Consider the following 25118-nt stretch of genomic DNA (forward strand, 5'->3'; position numbering starts at 1 on the left):
GAAAGACAGAGAGTGAGCTGAGGAGGGGCAGAGAGAGAGGGAGACACAGAATCTGAAGCAGGCTCCAGGCTCTGAGCTGTCAGCACAGAGCCCGATGTGGGGCTTGAACTCATGAACCATGAGATCGTGACCCGAGCTGAAGTCGGACGCTTAACTGACTGAGCCACCCAGGCGCCCCGAGGATACGTACTTTTAAAATTGTCAGAGGGGCGCCTGGGTGGCGCAGTCGGTTAAGCGTCCGACTTCAGCCAGGTCACGATCTCGCAGTCCGGGAGTTCGAGCCCCGCATCGGGCTCTGGGCTGATGATGGCTCAGAGCCTGGAGCGTGTTTCCGATTCTGTGTCTCCCTCTCTCTCGGCCCCTCCCCCGTTCATGCTCTGTCTCTGTCCCAAAAATAAATTAAAAAAATGTTAAAAAAAAAAAAAAAAGAAAAAAAAAATTGTCAGAGCGCTTTCTTCAAAAAATGGTGTTGGGAAAACTGTACAACTACACGCAAAAGAATGAAACTGGACATCTTTCTTCCTCCATTTCTTTCTTTCTTCTTTCTTCCTTTCTTTCTTTCTCTCCTTTTTTCTTTCCTTTGAGAGAGGAAGAGCAAGGGTGTGTGCACCAGGAGAAGGGCCAGAGGGGGAGAGAGAGAATCTTAAGCAGGCTCCATGCTCAGCACAGAGCCTGACCCCGGGCTCAATCCCATGACCCTGGGATCATGATGTGAGCTGAAATCAAGAGTTAGACCCTCAACTGAGTGAGCCACCCAGGCGTCCCTACACTGGACCACCTTCTTACACCATATACAAAAATAAACTCAAAATGGATTAAAGACTTGAATGTGAGACCTAGAACCACTAAAATCCTACAAGAGAGCACAGGCAATAATTTCTCTGACATCTGCTGTAGCAACATTTTTCTAGATATGTCTCCTGAGGCGAGGGGAAATAAAAGCAATAATAAACCATCAGGACTACAGCAAAATAAAATCTGCACAGCAAAGGAAATAGTCAATAAAACCAAAAGACAACCTACTAAATGGGAGAAGGTATTTGCAAATGACATATCCAATAAAGGGTTAATATGCAAAATATATCCATAGCTTATACAACTCAACACCCAAAAAACAAGTCCAGTTAGGGGTCCCTGGGTGTTTCAATCGGTTTAGCGTCTGACTTTGGTTCCATTCATGATCTCACAGTTCATGAGTTTGAGCCCTTCGTTGGGCTCTGTGCTGACAGTTCAGAGCCTGGAGCCTGCTTCAGATTCTGTGTCTCCCTTTCTCTCTCTGCCCCTTCCCTGCTCGTGCTCTGGCTCTTTCTGTTTCTTTCAAAAATAAATACAATAAACATTAAAAAAAATAAAAAAAAACAAATCCAGTTAAAAAACGGACAGAGAATGTGAACAAACATTTCTCCAAAGAAGACATATAGACGGCCAACAGACAAATGAAAAGATGTTCAACCTCACTCATCATCAGGGAAATGCAAATCAAAAACTACAGTGAGATGCTACCTCACACCTGTCAGGTGGCTAAAATAAAAAAAAAAAACACAAGAAACAAGTGTTGGCGAGGTTGTAAAGAAAAAGGAACGCTTGTGCACTGTTGGTAAGAATGCAAACGGGTGCAGCCACTTTGGAAAACAGTATAGAGTTTCCTCAGAAAGTTAAAAATAGAACTACCAGGGCACGTGGGTGGCTCAGTCAGTTGAGCGTCCGACTTCAACTTCGGCTCAGGTCATGATCTCACAGTTCGTAGGTTTGAGCCCCGCGTCAGGCTCTGTGCTGACTGCTTGCTCGGAGCCTGGAGCCTGCTTCAGATTCTGTGTCTCCTTCTCTCTCTGCCCCTCCCCTACTCACTCTTTGTGTCACTCTGTTTCTCAAAAATAAATAAACGTAAAAAAAAATAATAAATAGAACTACCATATGATCCGGCAATCACACTATGGGGTATTTACACAAAAAACACAAAAACACTAATTTGAAAGGACATATGCACCCGTATATCTATTGCAGCATTATTTATAGGAGCCAATCTATGGAAGCAGCCCAAGTGTCCACTGATAGATGAATGGATAAAGATGTACCATATATATGGAATTATATATTATTATATCATATTATATATATATATATGATTATTATTCAGCCAAAAAAAAGAATAAAGTCTTGCCATTTGCAACAACATGGATGGAAGAAGAGAATATAATGCTAAGCAAATAAGTCAGTCAGAGAAAGACAAATACCACATGATTTCACTCATATGTGGAATTTAAGAAACAAAGCAAATGAACAGAGGAAAGAAAGAGAAAGAGAAATGAAGAAATAGACACTTAACTATAGAGAACAAACTGATGTTCACCAGAGGGGAGGCAGGTGGTGGTGGGGGGGGGGGGGGTTGTGTGAAATAGGTAATGGGGATTAAAGAGTGCTCTTATCATGATAAAAACACACACATAAAGAAAGGAGGAAAATTGGCAGAGCACTTCCCAAAGAGAATTTGGTGGTATATGTCCAACATTCAGCATGCATACCCCTCCATGCATGCACTCCAATTTTAGCCCAGAGAAGTGGTTACCCATGTACACAGAGAGCAGGCCTGAGTCACAAAACATCGGAAAGAGTGCAAACGTTCAGCATCAGAGAGTGGTTACGTAAACGATGGTTGATCCATTCTATTGAAAACCATGCAGCACCTAAAAAGATTTAGGAGGACTTATGTGGGCAAACGTGACAAGATCTTAAAGACAAACGCAGTATAGAACAGAGGTACCCAATGAGGGCTTTACCACCGCCTGCCTGGACTCAGATCTCCTGGTGCCTGCGTTTCCTGGCTGTCTGAGCCGCGGCAAACTTTCTATGCTTCCACTTCCCCGTTTGTAAAATGGGAAAAAGATGGTACGCTCCTGAGTTTTGGGTTTTTGTGTTTTTTAAATTTTTGACATGGGAGTTAGGTAAGGCATTTGAATCACACCTGTCTCACGTTATCAACACGTGCCACTAGCTTTTATACGTTAAATGAGAAAATCAAGTTGTAAAACACCGAGATGAAAGCTTTGCTATTAGAGACAGTTTTTCTGCGCGCACATGCTTACACACACATAGAAAATGGTCCAGGAGAAAACACACCACATTCATAGCAGTGTTTATTTCTGAGAAAGGGAGAGGCTTGGGTGGGGCTGGAACAGCCCAGGGGACGTGTCAGTCAACTTTCCACTTTGTGTTGTTTACTTTTTCATAGCAATAAATGTAACTTGTGTAAATACCATAGAAAGCAATACAAATATTTAAAAACCTTAGAACATACAACCAGCAGTACCTAAGGGAAGGCAACATAGTCTTTGACTCTAAATTCTAAGTTTTAGAGAGTTACAAATGTTTCACTCAAGGAAGTTGAACAATTGTGCAACTTTCAATACTGCTTTGTATCTGTTTTGGCTATACAAGCAACTTCCTTAGCAACATGAGTTCAGGCCTTGGTTAACAATGCTTTGCAAAGAACAGATACCAATGATCTGTCTTGTGAACAGGCTGGCTGTCACCAATGATGATGCCTTCCAGAGTTGAGTACGGGCCAAGTTTAACTCATCTTCATCATGTGTGCTAGTTAAAAAAAAAAAATTTTAAAACACGTTTATTCATTTTTGAGAGACAGAGAGTGAGCAGGGGAGGGGAAGAGAGAGAGGGAGACAGAGAATCTGAAGCAGGCTCCAGGCTCTGAGCTCTCAGCACACAACCCTACACAGGGCTTGAACCCATCAACGGTGAGATCATGACCCGAACTGAAGTCGGATGCTTAACCAACTGAGCCACCCAGGCGCCCCTGTGTGTTAGTTTTAATTGCACTTCTGCTCTATCTCACAACCTCCAAGCAAAGAGGTGGTCCAACTGTGCAGGATTTATCCTGAGTCTTTGGAAGAAATGCTGGTGAAGAGAGATCCCAGGGTGAGGAAGAAGAACTTTCCATCAGATGCAATGTGCCTTGGGCCTCCTGTTACTCTCTTGTGTCAGTTTGGATAAAGAAGCATTTCACTTTCTAAAACTCGTTATTAAAAGAAAAAAAATATATATATATCTTAAATTTTATTTCTTATTTCAGAGAGAGACACAATATGTGAATGGGGGGAGAGGCAGAAGGAGAGAGAGAGAGAGAGAGAGAGAGAGAGAGAGAGAGAGAGAGAAGCTTGAGCAGGCTCCATGCTCAGCACAGAGCCCAACATGGGGCCTGATCCCACCAGCCTAGGATCATGACCCGAAATCAAGAATCAGATGCTCAACTGGCTGAGCCACCCAGGTGCCCCTAAAAGAAAACATTTTTAGAAATATTTAAATCAAAACATCATACAACACCCATGTGTTAGCCACCCAGATTTAGCTGATATACTTTCACACACATTTTATCCAAAATTTCATTTAAACATTTTTTGGCGAATACAGCACAGCTACAGTTCTCTCTGCTCTCCCGTCATTAATTTCATTCCCTTTCGCAGAGGTACCCAGTCTCCTGAACTGAGTGTATACGTAACATTAGCAGGCATGCTTTTAAATCTTCCCATGGAAATACGTGCATCATTCGGGACTTTGGCAGGCACAGTGAGTGAGCTACCTGAGGGAGTCGACTAAAAGTTCTATCTGCAAATGTGTAGACTGTGATGAGGACGCTCAGAAAGGGGTGGTGAATCACCTTGGGGAGAGCAGCTGAAGGGAGTCATCATCATGTCTAGGCTTGGAGGGACTTGTCGGAAGCACCCGCTATAGACTGAGATAGACCTGCCACCATAGGAGCCGCTACCTGACTGCAGCTGTGACGTTCGGTGAACTAATGCAGCCTGACGAGGAGGCAGTGGGCAGGCAGGGGGGCAGAGTTAATACCCAGCCTCCCTCTCCTCCTCCCCTCAGACTCCTACTGGTGCCTCCAGCGGGATGAACCCAACTGAAGCCACAGGAAAAAGAGCTCCCTAAGGAAGTCCACAAAGCCTCCCAGGGCCAGAGCCTGGGGGAGAAGGCTGGAAGGTGGATCCGGCAGCAGAGAATATGTATCCAAAAGAAAACAAAGCATTGGTTGTGTGGTTCACAGATGCGCTTAGAGGGTGTCCGATTTTTATACGCACTTTTGCAACTTAAGTTTTTTCATTCGCCATGATAGTTTTGATAATTTATCCATGCTGAAAAAAAAAACGTAGCTCTAATTCATACGTTCACTTTAATTGCTCTAGAGTACCCCATCATTTCATCATTGCAAGCAGTGCGGTAAAGAACAAGCTTAGGTACAGATGGCCGACCCACACATGCAAAAACCTTGGTTGCACATATACACAAAAGTGTGTTTGTTGAGTTGAGATTATGTGCACGTTAATATTGCTAAGTATTGCAAAACTGCCCCCTACTGTAATTATTCCAGTTTTCACTCCCACAGGCCAACTACGAAAGCCCCCATATCTGATCTCCACTCTTAACACAGTTGATTAGACTTGAAAACCTTGCCATTTAATTTGCATTTCCCTGTTAAAGAGCACTGTTTACTTTGTTATGACTTATAATCCCCAACAGTGACACTGAAGGCATGACAAAAAGCAGTTATTACCACGAAGCTCATGTTAGTGCTTCTAGTGTTCACAGTCAGTGGCCATTACAAAATATGCCTTCAGTTGATTGCTCATGTCTTACGTTCCTTGGGTTTTTGTTTTTGTTTTTTTTTTAATTTTTTAAAATGTTTACTTGTTTTTGAGACAGAGAGAGAGACAGAGACAGAGCACAAGCAGGGTAGGGGCAGAGAGAGAGGGAGACACAGAATCGAAGCAGGCTCCAGGCTCTGAGCCGTCAGCACAGAGCCCGACGTGGGGCTCGAATCCACGAACCGTGAGATCATGACCTAAGCCAAAGTCAGAAGCTCAGTTGACTGAGCCATCCAGGCGCCCCAACCTTGGGTTTTCTAATATACAGTTCACAAATGCCAGAGCATATGTGGGTGCTTTCATGAACGAAAACACTTGCTAACCTATTTATTCATAAGAAAACAACTCAAAACAATCTTGGTCTCCCATGTTTTCTTGTCACTTTCCAGGGATTGTGTTGAAGTGCAAGTCACTTAGAAAATGAACTCCAAGATTTTGTTTTTTTTCCCATGAGAAAGAGTGGATATTTTTAAGAAGGAAGAAAGAGAACATTTGGGAAAAAGGTGCTATGACACCACAGGTGTTGGGAAGTTTGTGTTTAAAATTTTTAAAGCTATAGCATGCATATGTGTGCATGGAATATTCTAGGGACAATATTCTAGAAACAAGAAATGGTTGCCTCTGGGGAGGAGACTGAGAATTTCAGGCTTGGGATGAGAAATAGATTCAGTTTCCTTTATGTAACTCTTGGCATTCTTGGAGTGCCTGGCTGGCTAAGTGGGTGGGGCGTGCAACTCTTGATCTCAGGGTTATGAGTTTGAGCCCCACGTTGGGTTCAGAGATTACTTAAAAAAAATAAAATCTTTTTTAAAAAAATGTTTATTTTTTTGGAGAGCACAAGCAAAGGAAGGGGCAGAGAGAGGGGGCCAGGTGCCCCCCTTTTTAATGTTTATTTATTTTTGAGAGAAAGAGAGAGAGAGAGAGAGAGAGAGAGAGAGCAGAGGAGGGGCAGAAAAAGAGGGAGACACAGAATCCAAAACAGGCTCCAGGCTCTGAGCTGTCAGCACAGAGCCCGATTTGGGGCTTGAACTCACAAGCCATGAGATCATGACCTGAGCCAAAGTCGGACACTTAACTGACTGAGCCACCCAGGTGCCCCCCAAAAATAAAATCTTAAAAAAACAATTACAGACCTCTTGGCATTCTTGGCTTTTGTTTTACCACCTCCAAACAAACCAGAGAATATGATCTGATTATGATACAAATTTGTGACTTTTTCATCCCAAATAACTTAGTTTTAACTTGCCATCAAATTAATTATTAAATACAGAGCTGTGTGAAAGGGAAATTAACTCCCTGAAATGGTAAAACAGAAGTGTCAACACTTTGACATTGTATTTTCACCATCACAGATTTCCTTTTAACAAACAGTCTACATTATGCTTCCAATTTAAAAGTCAATAATGGATGGAGGCCAGTTTAACATCCTGGAAAAGAAGGGCAAACAGCTGTCAGAGTATTGCAAAACTATTTAGAAAACTTTACTCCAGTTTCATGTTTTCATTTCAGGAAAGTGTGACCTTTACTTTTCCATCTATAAAACAGAGAACAACGTGACTGGGCTAGGGTGAAATTTATTTATTTCCTTTTTTTATTTAAGGAAAGATTTCGCTGTATATTCCTCTCGTATCTCTGACACACTTACCCAGGTAGACAGCAAGCTGTTTTGTCATCCTGGGTTTCCTCACGTGTGGCTGCTTTATCCTCTGCTGCTGCCTCAAAGCAACCCCTTTGGGGTGCTTTAGTTCTCTGCCCTGGTGGAGCCCTGGTCCCCAGAGAAGGGACACACACTTTCTGGATGAGTGACACCATTTTCCTCAGGGCAAGGCAACTATCCAGATCAATCAAATCCCTTTTCCCGCAGGTTCAAATAAAGAATTCCTACCATGTGAATATTAAAAAAAAAACTTGTTTTGAGCAATCAATACCTGAAAACGTTGTTTTGATTTGGGGCTAAGTTTTACATTGGCTGATTGGTTTTTTGGGAAGTGATGTAAAAAGTGTTCTTATAATAGTATGATATTTAGTAGTTATACTATATACTACTACTTATAATAGTAGTTATACTAGTTATGATTATTATTTTATACCTGTTTCAGTATGCTTATAGACATAATCATATAATCATTTATGGAGTTTAAAATTTGAAAGAAGTTTCATAAACTTTCTCCCCTTCTCCCTATATCACAAGTTCTTTTGGACCTTCAAGGACAATTTTAAAATCATAATCCATGTAGAAAAGTCCATTCAGGAGCACCTGACTGGCTCAGTCAATAGGGCATGTGACTCTTGATCTCAGGGTTTTAAATTTGAGTCCCATGTTGGGTGTAGAGATTACTTAAAAATAAAATCTTTAAAAAAAGTTTTTTAAATGTTTATTTATTTTTTGAGAGAGAGAGAGAGAGAGACAGAGACAGAGACAGAGACAGGGGAGGGGCACAGAGAGAAGGAGACACAGAATCTGAAGCAGGTTCCAGGCTCTGAGCTGTCAGCACAGAGCCTAACGCGCGTCTCGAACCCACGAACTGTGAGATCATGACCTGAGCTGAAGTTGGATGCCTAACTGACTGAGCCACTCAGGTGCCCCCAAAATAAAATCTTAAATAAAAAAAAAAAAAGAAAAGAAAAGTCCATCCATTTATCCATGCTTTCATCTCTTCATTTACTCAACAAGTATACACTGAGTGTACACGGTGTGCTGGGTACAGGTTAGGTGCTGAGAAAAAAAGAAAAAAGAAAAACCCCACTACCTTTCCAATGGAATATCATAGTACATTAGAAGAGATATGACATATAGATCACTAAGTGCAGTAAAGAACAATAGGGGCTGTAGAGTCGGCTATATCCAACATAATGTGTCAGTTAGCTATTGCTGTGTAACTAGTAGCTCCCACATCCTTATGTCATACAGCACTAATTATTTGTTTGCTCATGAGTCTGGCAACTTGTCTGGCTCAGCCTTGGTGACTTGACTCAGCTCCATGTATTTCTCACCTTTCTCCGGGAACCAACGGGTTAGCTCACACATATTCATTTCGTGCTGATGGCAGAGGCACAGGCAGAAACACACATGGCTTAAGGCCTAGACACAGAACTGACACGCTGTCACTTCTTTCCATATGCTGTTATCCAAAGTAAGTCATATGGCCACACCCAAAGTCGAAGAGTTAGGAAACGGTATGATAGCATTCCTCTCAGCAATGTCTGTTGCCTTTTGTAATCACAGTAGTCAAAACCACTATCCCTGTCACATGGTGATGACTTTGGAGCCCTGTGACCACCAGTGCAGGCTTATGGTTTTGGTACTTAGGGATCTAGATGCACCTCCAAGTTCACAGTTTGATTTCCTCCCTATTATACCTGTAGCAGATGCTGTTGTTGGCCACCCATGCTCCCTCACACTGACCCCGTTAGGGCGCAGGCCCCACTTCCAGCTGCCAGGGCTTTCTCCTGCCAGAGCCCACTTTGTCCACCCGCAAGACAGGCCAGAGTGCCCAGGAATTGTCACTGCCCCTGAGTAGCCCTGGATGCCTGACTGATGGGCAGTGGCAGTGGGACACCCTAAGGTGTATTCTGCTCTGGCTCCCAGAGATCCCCTGCAGACACAGCTCGGGGTCTCCAAGTGCTAGGTCCCTTGGTAATTCACCTTGATCGGCTGCTTTCCTATATTATCTCACCTGTCCTCCCACAGGGATTCCTGAAATGACCTGCCACATAAACCAGTACTCTAAGCCTTTGCCTCAGAGTCAACCCCTGGGGTTTTTGCATTAAGGATGACCAATGCATTGGGTCATCCCAGGAATTAATGGCCCCAGTCAGCCACTAAATGACCAGATGGCATCAGGTGAGCCACTTTCAAAAGGGAGGTAGCTGGTCAGTCTAAGGTAGGATTTTTTTTTCATATAAGATATTAAACAGGCTGACTGGATAATTAATTTTCTTTTTAAGAAATTCCCGTATTTTTCTTGGGGCACTTGGGTGGATCACAGTTGGTTGAGTATCCAACTTCGGCTCAGTCATGATCTCATGGCTTGTGGGCTCGAGCCCCGCATCGGGCTCTGTGCTGACCACTTGCTCAGAGCCTGGAGCCTGCTTCAGAGTCTGTGTCTCCCTGTCTCTCCACCCCTCCCCCACTCACGCTCTCTCTCAAAAAAATTATAAGATATTATAAAAACATTATAACATCTCATAAAAACATTAAAAAAAAGAAATCCTCTTGTTTTTCTTCTGACTATAAGGGGGAAACATGATCATTGTAAAATTTTGAGAAATACACGAAAGTAAACTGCAAATAATTTAATTACCCTAATTCACCATTGGTGATTTTTTTATTATAATTATTGTTAAAGATTTTATTTATTTGTTTATTTATTTATTTTTATTTTTAATTTAGAATTTTTTTTTTAGAGAGAGAGAACACCTGAGAGGGGGGAGACTGGCGGGGGGGAAGGTGGGGGGGGGAGAGAGAGAGAGAGAGAGAGAGAGAGAGAGAGAGAGAGAGAGAATATTAAGCAGGCTCCATGTTGAGCATGGAGCTCAACACAGGACTCAATCCCACAACCGTGGGATCATGACCTGAGCTGAAATCAAGAGTTGGAGGCTCAACTGACAGAGCCACCCAGGCGCCCCTATTTATTTACTTAAAAATGTTAATTCCAGTATAGTTAACATACAGTGTTATATTAGTTTCAGTTGTACAATATAGTGATCCAACATTTCCATATACCACACAGTGCTCATTGTGGCAAGTGCATTCCTTCGTATTCATCACCTATTTCACCCACCCGCCATTAAGGATTTTAAATTGTGGTTCCTTCCATCCCAACATTGTGTGTTTTGGGTTTGTTTATCTTCCCTTGGTTTTATGGATATATAATAACAGACAACACTGTGTAAGTTTAAGGTGTACAACGTAATAATTTGACTTACATATATTGTGAAATAATTACCAAAAAAGTTTAGCTAACATCCATCACTTCACATAGATGCCAAAAAATTGGTTTTTTTACTCTTGATGAGAATTCTTAGGATTTAGTCTCTCACTGCCTTTCCTATGTATCATATAGCGGCCGTGTTAACGACAGTCATCATGTTGCACATTTCATCCCACTACTTACTTATCTTATAAATAGAAATTTGTACCTTCTGTCCACCTTCCTCTGATTCCCCAACTCCACAATCCCTGCCTCTAGGGACCACAAATCTGGTCTCTTTTTCTATAAGTTTGGGCTTTACTTTGTTTTGCTTTTTGGACTCCACATATAAGTGAGGACATTCTGTGCTTAGACTCTGGCTATCCTCAGGGATGACGATCCTAAGATTTCTGCAATTGTTCTCTTGCTGTATGTAGACACAGCTTGATGTAAACTGCTTGCACAGCATCAGGAAGAAATGGCTGCTGGTCCCTTAGGTAACAGAAGAGGACACTCTGACTGTAAACAGGGTTATCTTTGTCAAGGAACAGAAACTACCAACCAGTCTTTTCAAGCTCAGACCAGGAGTTTGGGGGAAACAAAGTAAGTTACAGAATGTAGTAGAGAAAATTAGGACATGAAAGTCTATAGCCTCAGCATGAAGTTTATGTAGGTGATTGGACTATTTTTCTCAAACTGCAAGGAAACAAAAGGCTGGAAGAGGACGTATATAGTTAGAAAGACTGACTTTGATCATAAAAAGACCCCGGGGTATGGGCCATCAAGTAGGGCAGAAGTGGGGTCTGGTTGTATCTTTAAGAAGAGCAGAAAACATTTTGAAAAGGTGACATACTTACAGATAGATTGAGACCAGGCAAAAACACCGTAAGAAGACAACCGCAGGAAGTAACAGGAATAATAAGGAAAGCGTTAAATCCATGATGGTAACAGCCCTAGATAAAGACGTGAGTTTGAGCCCTCTCTGGGGGAGGGGATCACACAAAGTCCAAGTGAGGAAGTGGGGAAGGTGAAGTAGGAAGGGAGGAGAGGAAGGCTTTTCAGCATGGCTGCCTATTTTGGGAAACTGAGGCTCCGTTTCACTGGCACCACAGCAGAAGAAATGCCCAGCTCAGCCCAGCCCCAGCTATGGAATCATGAGCACACGAAATGGTTGTTGGTTTAAGCCACTGAATTTTCTTTATGAAGAAATAGGTAACTGATAGAAGGGGGAAGACTGATGCGTTAAGTAGAATGGCCCCCAAAGATGTCCACTTCCTAATCCCTGGAACTATAAATATGTTACATTACATGACAAAAGGGCATTTGCAGATGGAATTAAAGTTAAAGATTTTTTTTTAATATTTATTCAGTTTTTGAGAGACAGAAAGAGAACATGAGTGGGGAAGGGGCAGAGAGAGAGGGAGACACAGAATCAGAAGTAGGCTCCAGGCTCTGAGCTGTCAGCACAGAGCCCGACGTGGGGCTTGAACTCATGAACCATGAGATCATGACCTGAGCTGAAGTCGGATGCTCAACCAACTGAGGCACCCAAGTTCCCCAAGGTTAAAGATCTTAAAATAGGAAGATTGTCTTGGATCATCTGGGCATAACCTAATCACAGAAAGCCTTATAAGCAGAGAACTTTTTCCAGCTAGAGTCAGAGAGACATGGTAGAAGGAAAAGTAGGAGATGTTGAATCTATAAGGAAGACTTGACCTACTTTGCTGGGCTGGGGGTGGGGGTGGGGAGGGGAATGTGGAAAGCATAAGTAACATAGGAAGTCTCTCAAAGAAGCAGAGACTGGCTCTTGGCTGACAACCAGAAAGGAAACTGAGACCCCCGTTCTACAACCAAGAGAAACTGAACTTGGCCAACAACTTGAATGGGCTTGGAAGCCAACTGATTCCCAGGCTCTCCAGCAGGGAATGAAGCCTCACCAGCACCATGACTGCAACTTTGTGAGCCTTTAAGCAGGGGACCCCATTGAGCTATGCCTGGACTTCTGACCTACAGAACTGTAAGATAAGAGATGGGTGTTGTTTTAAGCCTCTGTGTGGTAATTCATTACAGTAGCAATAGAAAACCTACACCCGATGTGTAAACTGACCACTGCAAGGCAATTTGAGCCACATGGACCTCAAGGAGTGTGCCCCAGGCCACGGGCAGAGACAGCAACAGCCAGCTGTGGAAGACAGTGGAGAAGGCTTCCTGGAGAAGGAGGAGTTTCAGCAGGGCTTTGAAGGAACACTGTGTTAGGTCAGACTCCTCCCAGAAGCTTGCCCTGAAACAAGGATTTTAGGGCAGGTACTTGTTTTAGGTGATAATCCCAGGAAATACCAGCAGAGGAATGAGAAAGTGAGACAGGGAAAGGAAAGAAGTCAATAAAAATGAATTTTCAAGCAAGTGAACAGTTGTGGGCAAAGAGGGTTCTGTCCTTCAAGGAGGTACAGGGAAACTGTGTAGACTATGCCTGAGAACAGCTGTATTCGAGGGACAATAGGACGAGATGATCAACTCCTATGGTCATCGGCTGAGAGTTTTTTCTGGGAGCACGGATTAGCTGGCACTTCTGGCCCATCACCAGGGCCAGAGCACCCACCAGCAACTGCGGAAAGCACTCAGGTGGAAAGTTGCAGGTGCTGGCAGTTGGAAGTCTGGGTGCTGCTATGAACTGAACCGGTAGGGGCCCAGGCGTACGGGTAGAACACCTACAATATCTGCTGCAAGGGGTGAGGTTACCAGGCACAGACCAGAGAAGGAGTTCCAGACAGAGGGGGATGGGTATGCACATAGAGGCATGAAAAATACACAAAAGAGTGTTGTAAAGTGATTAGTGGAGTTTGGTCTGGATTCAGACAAGCAGGGCTGAATTCTGGTTCCGTCTCCTCACTCACTGTGCCTCCTTGGGCAAGTGACTTCACTGCCCTTTGTGATGTTTTTACAATGGGAATTCTATATAGTACCTATCTTACTGGGTTGTCATGAGGACTAAATTAGATAATGTTTTAAAAGGGTATCATAGACCCTTACCTAACACCATACACAAAAATTGACTCAAGATGGACCAAAGATCTAAATGTAGGAGCTAAAATGATAAAACCCTTCAAAGAAAACATAGGACAAAAACTTCATGATAGTGGATGTGGCAATGATTTTTTGGATAGGACACCAAAGACACAGGCAGCAAAAACAAAAATGACAAATTTGACTCCATAAAAATGAAAAGCTTTTGTGCATCAAAGAATGTATCAACAGAGTGAAAAGACAACCTATAGAAAAGGAGAAAATATTTGCAAATCATCTGATAGATTAATATCTAGAATATATAAAGAGCTCCTATAATTCAACAACAAAAAAACAAACAGCCTAAATAAAAATGAACAAAGGGCTTGAGTAGACGTTTCTTGAAGAAATGTGAATGACCAATAAGCACTTAAAAAGATGTTCATTGGGGCCCCTGGTTGGGTCAGTCGGTTAAGCATCCAACTGTTGATTTTGGCTCAGGTCATCATCTCACAGTTTGTGGGTTCGAGCCCTGCGTTGGGCTCTCCTCTGACAGTGCAGGGCCTGCTTGGGATTCTGTCTCTCCCTCTCTCTCTGCCCCTCCCTTGCTAGCTCTTTCTCTCTCCCAAAGCAAATAAATACATTAAAAAAAAAAAAAACCTGCTCTTCATCTAATCTTTAGTGAAATGCATATCAAAACCTCCATGAGATACCACCTCATACCCATTTATTGTGGCTACTATAAAAAACAAAAACCACCATCACCACCAAAAACAACAAAACACCCCAGAAAATAGCAAGGTATGGAAAGGGCATGATGGAATTGGAATCCTTATATGCTGTTGATGGGAATGTAAAACGGTACAGCCACTGTGGAAAATAGTATAGCAGTTCCTGAAAAAATTAGACATAGACTTACCATATAATCCAGCAATTCCACTTCTGGTATATACCCCAAAGAATTGAAAGCAGGATCTGAAAGAGATATTTGTATACCTATATTCATAACAGTATTACTCACAATAGCCAAAAGGTAGAAGCAACTCAAATGTCCATTGACAGATGAATGGATAAATAAATTGTGATATATACATACAAATGAATATTATTCAGCCTTAAAAAGGAAGGAAATCCTGATACCTTCTACGATATGAATGTGTCTTGAGGACATCATGCAAAATGAAATAAGCTAGTCAAGAAAGACAAATACTGGGGGTCCTGGGTGGCTTAGTTGGTTAAGTGTCTGACTCTTGATTTTGGATTAGGTCATGATCTCATGGTCGTGAGACTGAGCCCCATGTCCGGCTCCACGCTGATCATGGAGACTGCTTGGGATTCTCCCTCTTCTCTCTCTCTGCTCTTCCCCCACTTGTGTGTGCATGCCCATTCTCAAAATAAATAAACATTAAAAAGAAAAGACAAACACTGTATGATTCCACTTAATATGAGTTATCTAGAGCAGTCAAAATCATAGAGAAAGAAAGTAGAATGGTGGTTGCCAGGAGATGAGGGAAAGGGTAATGGAGACTTATTATATAATAGCACATAGTTTCAGTTTTGCAAGATGAACAAAGCTGTGGAGATTCATGGCGGTGATGGCTGCACAATGACATGAATATACTTGATGACACTGAGCTGTACATTTAAAAATTCTTAAGATGGTACCTTTTATGTTATGTATATTTTACTGCAACTTAAAAAGTGGAAAGAAAAAATAATTTTAAAAAAAGGAGGTTTGTTGCCTGGTCAGCCCTCAATAATGATAAACGCTAGATTTGTTGTGCTGAGTGAGGGTGAATGTTGATTAGCTGGCTGTGCTCAAGGATAGAGTACCTGGGGAAAATGGGTCCAGTGTGGGCATGAGGCCAAAAAAGGTGGGTGGCAGGTATGAGTTACCTCTGTAGTCTGTGTTTAAAAATGTGGCCTTGGGGCGTCTGGGTGGCTCAGTCGGTTGGGCGGCTGATTTCGGCTCAGGTCATGTTCTCGCGGTCCGTGAGTTCGAGCCCCGCATCGGGCTCTGTGCTGACAGCTCAGAGCCTGAAGCCTGTTTCAGATTCTGTGTCTCCCTCTCTCTGACCCTCCCCTGTTCATGCTTTGTCTCTCTCTGTCTCAAAAATAAATAAACGTTAAAAAAAAATTTTTTAAAAAATGTGGCCTTGCTTTTGAATAGGGACTTCTGAATCTAGGGGTCCATGGTTCCTAAGGAGTCTACGGGTAAGATTCAGAAGGTCCATAAACTTGGATAGGAAAAAAAGTTACTTTTATTTTCACAAACTTTGAACTAAAATTGTCCTTTTCTTTTAATGATGAATATGGGAAACAAATCACAGTGCCATTGGCAGGAATTATGACTTTATCCCTAGTAAAATACACAGAGATTTCCAGACTGCAAACTCATCACTACTCTAAAACGTTGGTTTCCAGATCTGCAATTAGATTGTGATATTTCATGCATTAATAAAGAAGCATATATAACAAACATATTTATTTTTAAATCTTTTGGTAAGTGCATTTCAGTATAATTGGTTTCCTTTGCAAACTTATGTATTCTGTTTTATGAATTTCAAAACATTCTTCTTCTTCTTCTTTTTTTTTTTTAAGTTTATTTATTTTGAGAGAGTGAGCGAGCAGGGAGGGGCAAAGAGAGAGGGAGGGAGAGAGAATCCTAAGCAGAGTCCAGGCTGTCAGAGTGGAGCCCAATGTGAGGCTTAATCTTACGAACTGTGAGATCATGACCCAAGTGGAAATCAAGAGTTGGATGCTTAACCGACAAGCCTCCCAGGTGCCCCTCAGAACGTTATTCTAAGAAGGAGGTCCCTACGCTTCACCAGGCCTGCCGTGAGTCCGTGCAAAAATAAAAAAGAAAGGGTAAAAAGTATAATCTGACATGTATTTAGTTGCAGTTATAGCTGGCTTTATTGAACATGGCTGTGTGCAAAGGGTCATGATCTGACTTGTGGCATTATACAAAGTTATCTGATAATAAATTCGTACAAGTAAAAGTTCCGACCAGATTTGCATGCCCGAGTGATAAATGCACATCAATAGTTCTCGGTCCTTCTTCCCCATCAACAGCTGTGGCTAACCCTGGCACTGAGCCTCATTGAGTCAGAGCCAGGTTTCCTTGGGAACAGATACGCTATCTGTTGGGGAATGCATGTGTGGGTGGAAAAAATGTCGCAGGTTTTCTGATAGCACTCTCTTACCCTCAACAGTTGCCCTTCTCTCCTCTTTGATAAACACTGTAAAAACACAAAAATTGACACCCAATACTCTAGATCTAGGAGCTGAAGAGAAGGTGGTCACCATGGGCTCTTTCTGGAAAAGTAGAATTTGAGCACACATAATCAAATAAGTAATTATGTTCATGGTGAATATAGGGATGAATATAAATTTCAGTTAGATTAGAAATGGAGGGATTTCAGGGCAAGTTTATGAGACAGAAATGCCTAGCTGTTCTTGAAATTCTTTTCCTCTTCTTCCTTGGACCTACAGACCACTTTTCCCGGCCTCCTTTGCAGTAGAGCAGAGCCACGGGACTGTGCTCTGGTTAACGGAAGGTTAGTGGATGTGAAGTGCATTGCTTCCAGGCTAGGTTCTTGAAACCTTCCCACAGGCAGACATCCTCCAGGCTTTTACCCCTTTTGCCACAATTTTGGTGGTCCGTGTATAATCACAGGGTCTTTGTAAGTGGAAGGACAATGGAGGCCATAGCATATCCCAGTTAAGGATGTATCTTTCCCATTAGCACTGGGAGAGGCCTGGTCTTGCCTAGATCATGGGCTTGATCTTGAATGAATCACTGTGGCCTGGCAGATGGATGACTCGGTCATGATCCCACCCATGGGGTGAGAAATTGGCCCAGTAGGCCTCATCAAAGCAGATGGGGTGCATTAGTTTCTCATCGCTGCTATAACAATTTATCACAAACCTAGTGCCTTGAAATAACATAAATTTACTACCTTATGGTTCTGGAAGTCAGATGTCTAAAATGGGAATCCGTGGGCTAAAATCAGGGTGCTGGCCAGCCTGATTTCCTTTCTAAGGCTTTAGAGGAGAATCCATTTCCTTGCCTTTTCCACCTTACAGAGACCTCTTGCACGTCATGGCTTGTGCCTAGTTTCTCCACTTTCAAAGCCAATAGCATCCATGTTATGCTGTCACTTTCTGGTTCAAGTTCTATCTCCCTCTTCCACTTATAAGGACCCCTGTGATTTAGGAAAAAAAAAAAAGAGGGGTGCCTGGGTGGCTTAGTCAGTGACTTGATTTCAGCTCAGTTCATGATCTCACAGTTCATGAGATCGATCCCCGTGTTGGGCTCTGCGCTGACAGTATGAATCTTGCTTGGAATTCTCTCTCTTATTCTCTCTCTGCCCCTCCTCTGCTCATGCTCTCTCTCTCTCTCTCTCTCTTTCTCTCTCTCAAAATAAATAAATAAACATTAAAAAAAAAAAAGACTCTTGTTATTACATTGGGCTCACTGGATAATCCAGGGTCATCTTCCACGTTGAAGTCAGTTGATCAGTGATCTTAATTCTTTCTACAACCTTAATTCCCCTTTGCCACATAATCTAACGTATTTATGGGTTCCAGGGATTATGACATGGATATCTCTGGGGTCCATTATTCTGCATACCACATAGAACGAACACAATCACAATGAGATGAAAAGAAAGGTGACTCCCCAAAGGAAGGAATGCTGGGAAGACAGGAAGCATATGTTCTCTCTCATAATTTAAGATTTAAAGGGGTGTGGGCACCCATCTTTGTGCACTTCATTTGTACCTTTTTAAATATATATATATACATATATATATATATATTTTTTTTTTTTGAAAGAGAGAGAGAGACAGACAGACAGACTGCAAGTAGGGGAGGGGCAGAGAGAGAGGGAGACACAGAATCTGAAGCAGGCTCCAGGCTCTGAGTTGTCAATACAGGGCTCGACACAGGGCTTGAACTCATGAACCATAAGATCATGACCTGAGCAGAAGTTGGTTGCTTAACTGACTGAGCCACCCAGGCACCCCTTGTACCTTTATTAAACATTTGTAGCAAATGTTTGTGATGTCCTATGTCACATCTTCTCAACTCACCTGATTTTAGTACACCTTTGATAGTTTGAATGCTTTGCCAGCATCCTTTATAAAGTTTCCATAGAAACAGCTCTCTGCTTTCTCTAAGACAGTGGAAGATCACTTAGGCAAATTCAGCTAAGTAGAAAGTGCAAGAGAGTTAACACTCAGGGAGGGAGCAATGGTCATCTAATGGGGGATGGAATCAAGGGTTAACTGCCACAGCCCCCATCCTCTGGTGGAACACTTCTGATGTGCTTTGTTCATGGTTCTTCAGAAGATTCCAGTGGTTGGGGGCGCCTGGGTAGCTCAGTTGGTTAAACATCGCATTTGATCTTGATTTCAGCTCAGGTCATGTTCTTGTGGTCATGGGATCCAGTCCTGCATTGGGCTCTGAGCTGAACGTGGAGCCTGCTTAAGATTCTCTCTCTTCCTTTCTCTCTCCTTCTGCCCATCTCTCCTGCTCATGCTCTCTCTCGCTCTCAAAATAAATAAATAAACATTTTTAAAAAGGGGAAGAAGAAGATCCCAGTCCAGTGGTATTGAGCCTCGGTTGCCCACAGTGGTAACCAGCTCCTTAACACACTCTGTGTGTTGGCTTTCCCCCCCTTCCCTGCCTCGTTCTCCCCACCCCTCACTCCTGCTTTCTCGGATCATCTCCCAAACAAGACTACCTGCACGCACAGCCTTCTCTCAGATTGCGCTTTTTTGGAGGAACCCGGCTAAAACAGCACCCACCACTGATGTTTTACGGAGGACGGTCAGGGATGCAGAGCTCTGCAGGGTAGAACCCTGCCAGTACAATCCAGTGCAGCTTGTTTACAGGCATCTGTTAGGACTGGCTGGCATCTAGTTGGTTGGCAGGTGCCCATGTCAGACAGGCCATCTCCCACTTACGAGATCTGTCAGCACCACAACATAAATCACTGGGCCTGACATGTCCTTCTTGGCTGGTTATGAGGTTCTAGTTCAAGACTTGTGAGTAGGGAATATAAATATCTTACGACACAGTCCTATCGGGCCATGTGCTGGAAAGGTCGGTGTTCCATAAATGAGGAGAAAAGGTTATCTGAGGTTATTTTTTTTTTTTTCCCTTTAGTTCAGGCTGAGGTCAGGGTTGTTTATTTGAATTCTGGCAATAACCCTGGGAATTTACTTAGGTGCCAAGGGAAACATGAGGACAGCGGACTCCAGAAAGAGGGTGCACCAAGACACATGAGATAGCAGGTGTGAGCCCAGAGGAAGACACCAGGGCCTTGGCCTAGACACAACAGATGCCTGGTGACTTTCGAGGGGGGGGTCACACATTCGTTGTTGGCTAATGCAGACATCCTTTAACCTACGTACCAGAGGGAGGTGAGGTAGAAGGCGGAGACGTAGATTTTCAGAAGACTTTTCTCATCTCACCCCCTGTCCCCTGAGATGCCGTGTGCGGCCATTCTCTTATGAAAACTTGTCCCTCCCCCAGGTGCTGGCAGAGTTGAGAATAGGGTCCTAGCACACTGAGCACCGCTGGCAGCCCCCTTCCGGTTGCAGGGAAGCTGACTCTGAGATAAAGAGCTGCATGGAGGAAGTCCAGTGAGGAGTGCTTTTGGGGGGACATAAGACCTTTGAGGGAGAAAGGGAGGAAGGTTCGGGCAGCTTGGGAAGTTGGGCTGTGATGCTGTCACTCTACAGGCCTCGAGCAAACCCACTCAGAGCTCTGGAGCTGGGTGGGCCTTCAGAGTTGTTTTGACTTGAGACAACCAGTCTTTGCACTCAGCTACCCCCAGGAAGGTCATGCAGCCTTGGTCAAGGCAGCCACCAGGGCCCAACCTTTCTGGCAACTGAGGGGGTGAGTATCTTGGTCCTGAAGTGGGGATCTTGACAAGACACCAGAGCATCCGTTACAATTACCGTGTGCTACTGCCCTCGGGCCTCACAAAGGCCCCCACATCCCACCCCCATCTTCAGTGACTTCATTCGGCCTTCCCTGGAAACAGAAAGAGCCGCTTTTACCTTGAAGATGCTTTGGGTTTAAGGAGAAAGCGTTTTTCCTTCCCCCTTGAATTCCAGGTCAATCCCTTCCATGGTAGGATTTCCTGTGTCACTAGTCCTCATTCCTTTGTTTTGCTCTCCTCCTTTTAACCGACCCATCTTTCCTGTTAGTGTTCTGGGAGTGGTTTACCTGTGGAGGCAGAAACACCATGGAGTGGACCAGTATACAAATGCGGTGTCATTTGAGTGTTGGAGTTGAGCATTTTCGTGCAGGCTGTGAACTGCGGAACGGTGTGGCTATCACCATACTTTAGTGTCTCCACCAGAGCATGAAAAATACTTACTGAATTGCACTGCCGTGACTAAGCATGGGGGGAATGAAGTCACCGAAGTAGGGCTGTTGGGGAGTCCTGGAGAAAGGGGTGGGTAAGTCTCAGAGATCACAGCAAGGTGGTCCCTGAGCTCACTCAGACTCTGGGCTGGGTTTTCAGCCACCACCTGGAATAATTCAACATGTGACCTTTATTTACTCATGTATGAATATATACAGTAGGTCAGCTTGTCATTCCACTCAGTAAACAGCAAATGCCTTCTATGCATTTGGAACCACCTGGGACTGGGAGAATCAAAGATAAAGGAAGGGGACTGGGGGCTTACCCTGAGGAATTTGCAGCTGAAAAAGCAAGGTAGCTGATGTAACAGGTAGGAGAACCATGCAATAATCCAGGTGAGAATTCAAGATTCAAGAATCTGAATTCTCCATAAAACCCAAGGAAGATTTATAGTCAACAAACCTTTGTTTCTCTCTTTACAGTTTCCTAATCTGTACCTCAAAGCCTTGCTGTTAATAATTCTTTCTTTCTTAATGAAATGGTAGCCCAGTTGCCTTCCCGCCCCCCCTTTATTTGTAGCACTATTTAGAAATAAGTGGGAAACAATGAGAGAGAGAGAGAGAGAGAGAGAGAGAGAGAGTCTAATATAATAGCATACTGACCTGCAAATTAACAGAAGTTCTTTCTTCAAGCTCCAGGACTTTTCCCATAATACAAAACCTTTCATTGTTGTATGCATGGTGCTTTTATATTCACAGCAATACAGTCGCTGGCCTGAGTCTCTGGTGGATTTTCCTGCTGAGTGAGAAACTTTATGCTGCAACAACCCGAAGCCAAGTCTAGCTTTCCCTGGGGAGCCAAGAGAATGAACTCCAGGAATGCCACACCACTGATATTTCCATTGCTTCAATCTGGAAACTTCATCACTGGAGATGATGGAAGGAAGATTCTAGCCCAAGCTGCACCTTCTGCTGTGAAAGTAGCATGGACCCTTCCTTTAATGATTAATAGCTTTACTAAGCCAGACCAAACTGCAAAGGATAAAAAGCATCTGTTTGTAATCAGGGGGACTTAAAGGCACCGAGGCCAATTTTTATTCAACCTGCCTCCAGTGGAACCGTGTCAGCCTCCACTCTCTGGTTGTCAGGGAGAGGAAGTATCTGCCATCAGATATTTTCCCAGAAAAGAACTGGTTGAGTGCATTAGGAAACCCATAATGATAACATTAATGCAAAGCTTTTTATCATTAAGCTATAGAAAAGAAGAGGTATAAAAGGACATTTAATATGGCAAAGTGAATTACAGTCCATGTAGCAAATATATTACAGTTGGTTTAAGAATGAAAGGAGTCAAGATACTTACGGCACTTAGTGCCAGCTCAAAGGAAATATTATTGTGTGTTAGCTTTTTAAATTTTTTTATTTTAAATGTTTATTTATTTTGGAGAGAGACAAAGTGCAAGCATGGGAGGGGTAGAGAGAGAGGGAGACACAGAATCCGAAGCAGGCTCCAGGCTCTGAGCTGTCAGCACAGAGCCCGACATGGGGCTCGAACTCATGAACCGTGAGATCTTGACCTGAGCCGAAGTCAGATGCTCAACCAACTGAGCCACCCAGGCACCCCTCCTGTTAGTTATTCTTATCCCTGGTGTACCCTTCTGTATTAGTTTCCGATGGCTGCTGTGACAAATTGCCACAAGCTTGGTGGCTATGACCGACACAGATTTATCATCTTACGGCTCTGCAGGTCAGGAAAGATAACGTGGGGCATATTGAAATGTTAAGAGTTAGAGCAAAAATGGATTCGAATTGAGCCGTGCCAAACCAGAAGTTCGTAGAAGCGTTGTACTGATAGGAACTGAGAGTCTTTTACAAAGCCAAGGCGGAAGCAAGCAAGAACATCATTTGATTGGCTATGACTTGAGCATTTGACTTATTTGAGAGAGCCTAGCTGACTGCAATTGGTTTCAATTCTCTAACCTTGAGGCATGTACAGGTTTAGCTTTTGGCTTGTTTACAGCAGACTGCTGAGGTATTAGGACCACCCAGCAAAAGGCCTCCTTGTTTAATTCATTTAAAAGAAGTTTACCATGGATCAGCAAGGCTGTGTTCCTTCTGCAGGCTCCAGGGGAGATTGTTTCCTCACCTTTTCCAGATGCTGGAGCTGCCTGCATTCTTTGGCTCCTGGCCCCACTGCTTCCAAAGCCACATTTTCTGTTTTGATTCTCACCCTCCTGCCTCCCTCTTACAAGGAGGGAGGATATTGAAACCAGCTGGATAATCCAGGATAACCTTTCTATTTCAAGATCCTTCATTTAATCACATCCGCCAAGTCCCTTTTTTTCCCATGTAAGGTCGTATATTGACAGGTTCTGTGGATTACGATGTGGACCTCTTTGGAGAGGTAATTATCTGGTTCACCACACTTCTTGCAACTACCCCACCCTATTCTTGCTGTAATAGTAGAGCTTCCATAGGCTGAAGGGCCACTATGTGCAGGCCCTGTGAGGCGGGTTTTAGAGATAGTGGAAATGCAGCTGGGTGTGGCATATACAGTCTGGGTTCTGGCTATCTCCCCTTGTGCTTTACCATTTCTTGGCCCAGGGTTAGATTTTCAACTGCCACACTTACAGTTATTTGCCTGAGGGTTTTCTCTAGCTGCCAGAGTCTGTTCTACTCATATGGGGGAAGGGGTAGGGAAGGGAAACAACCAGAAGGGCCAAGGAATCAATGCTCTCCCTACCCCCAAGCAGCCCTCCATCAATTGCTGATAAAGAACCAACTTCCCTTGCCCTGTGGTTGGGAAAATTCTTAGGGGCCTCAAGGTCTGTTTCCAGGGAATCCAAACCAGGACCCTGTAGAAATTTAAGTAACTTGTCCAATGTCTCATGGCTAGTAAGTGACAGGGGTTGGATTCGAACCTAGATCTGCTGCAAAACTCATGCTCCCAATTATTTCTCTCAGCTGGCTTGTTGCTCATTATACCTGAGGAAGATGGTTGACTCGGGATATAATCAAGCTAGAAGGTGCCTCCTTTCAGCTTTCTCATTTGGAAGAAGAGAGGATCCCCAGAGGGTGGGTAGAGACTGCAATTCAGCCATCTGAGATCCGGAAAGGTTGGGTGTTATGAATCTCAGTCTGCAGCAACCTACTGAACTCTGAGCACACTTGGGTACCACACACAGAGTCACAGAGATGCAGGACATAGTGACAAGGAACTGGGCTTACCACAACATGAACGCACCCACATTTTATCAGTACTCACATGTGCCTAGGATAGTACACATGAGGACAGGGACCGTGACACTAGCCGGAAGGGAAAACTTTTTTTTTTTTTAACGTTTATTTATTTCTGAGAGACAGAGACAGAGAATGAACACAGGGGTGGGGGGGGGGGTAAGAGAAAGAGGGAGACACAGAATCTGAAGCAGGCTCCAGGCTCTGACCTGTCAGCACAGAACACAACGTGGGACTCGAACTCACGAACCTCGAGATCATGACCTGAGCTGAAGTTGGAAGCTTAACTGACTGAGCCACCCAGGCACCCCTGGAAGGGACAACTTTCTTAAATGCGGCTCTACTAAGGACACCAGGCTGGCTCAGTTGGTAGAGCATCTGACTCTTGATCTCAGGGCCGTGAGTTTGAGCCCCACGTTGGGCATAGACAGGAGTTAAAAAAAATGTGGTTCTACTAGAACGTAGCTTTCCTGTAATATTGGTTTCAGACCATAAGCTGTCTGCACTGTTGAAGAACGAAATGCCGTGAGTGGGCTCTCTCTCTCTTTTTTTAACCTTTAGGGCTGATTCTGAGTTAACTTTAAATCTGATTTCACCAGGACAAACACTGGTGTGGGAGGCCAAGACTGATTTAGCTGAAGTCTTTCTACTCCTAAGAGCTGTGCCTTCAGAAAAAGCCCTTGCCTGTGGGTTTTATGTGCTTTTTTTTCCCCTGTATACAAAAATGGCAGTCTCTGAAGAAGAACACTCCAAAAAACAAAGGGTTATATTAACATTCAGAATATATGAAAAAAGTCATATTCAAGAATGAGATCTTGGCCATTTGTGACAACGTGGATGGTATTACGCTAAGTAAAGTAAGTCACACAGAGAAAAGACAAACGTAGAATTTCACTTCTATGCAGACTCTAAAAAACAA

General features: G+C 43.5%; 1 long non-coding RNA gene across 1 annotated transcript; it reads right to left on the minus strand.

Moving 5' to 3' along the window:
• Positions 1 to 14286: 14286 nt before the first annotated feature.
• LOC109498074 lies at positions 14287 to 22420 on the minus strand. The gene is made up of 3 exons (XR_002154653.3): positions 21626 to 22420; positions 20653 to 20821; positions 14287 to 14554 (listed from the first exon to the last, which is right to left on the minus strand). It is a non-coding gene; the product is annotated as an uncharacterized LOC109498074 (long non-coding RNA).
• Positions 22421 to 25118: the final 2698 nt, after the last annotated feature.

This window comes from Felis catus, chromosome A3 (genome assembly GCF_018350175.1).
Source record: "Felis catus isolate Fca126 chromosome A3, F.catus_Fca126_mat1.0, whole genome shotgun sequence".
Taxonomy (NCBI): domain Eukaryota; kingdom Metazoa; phylum Chordata; class Mammalia; order Carnivora; family Felidae; genus Felis; species Felis catus.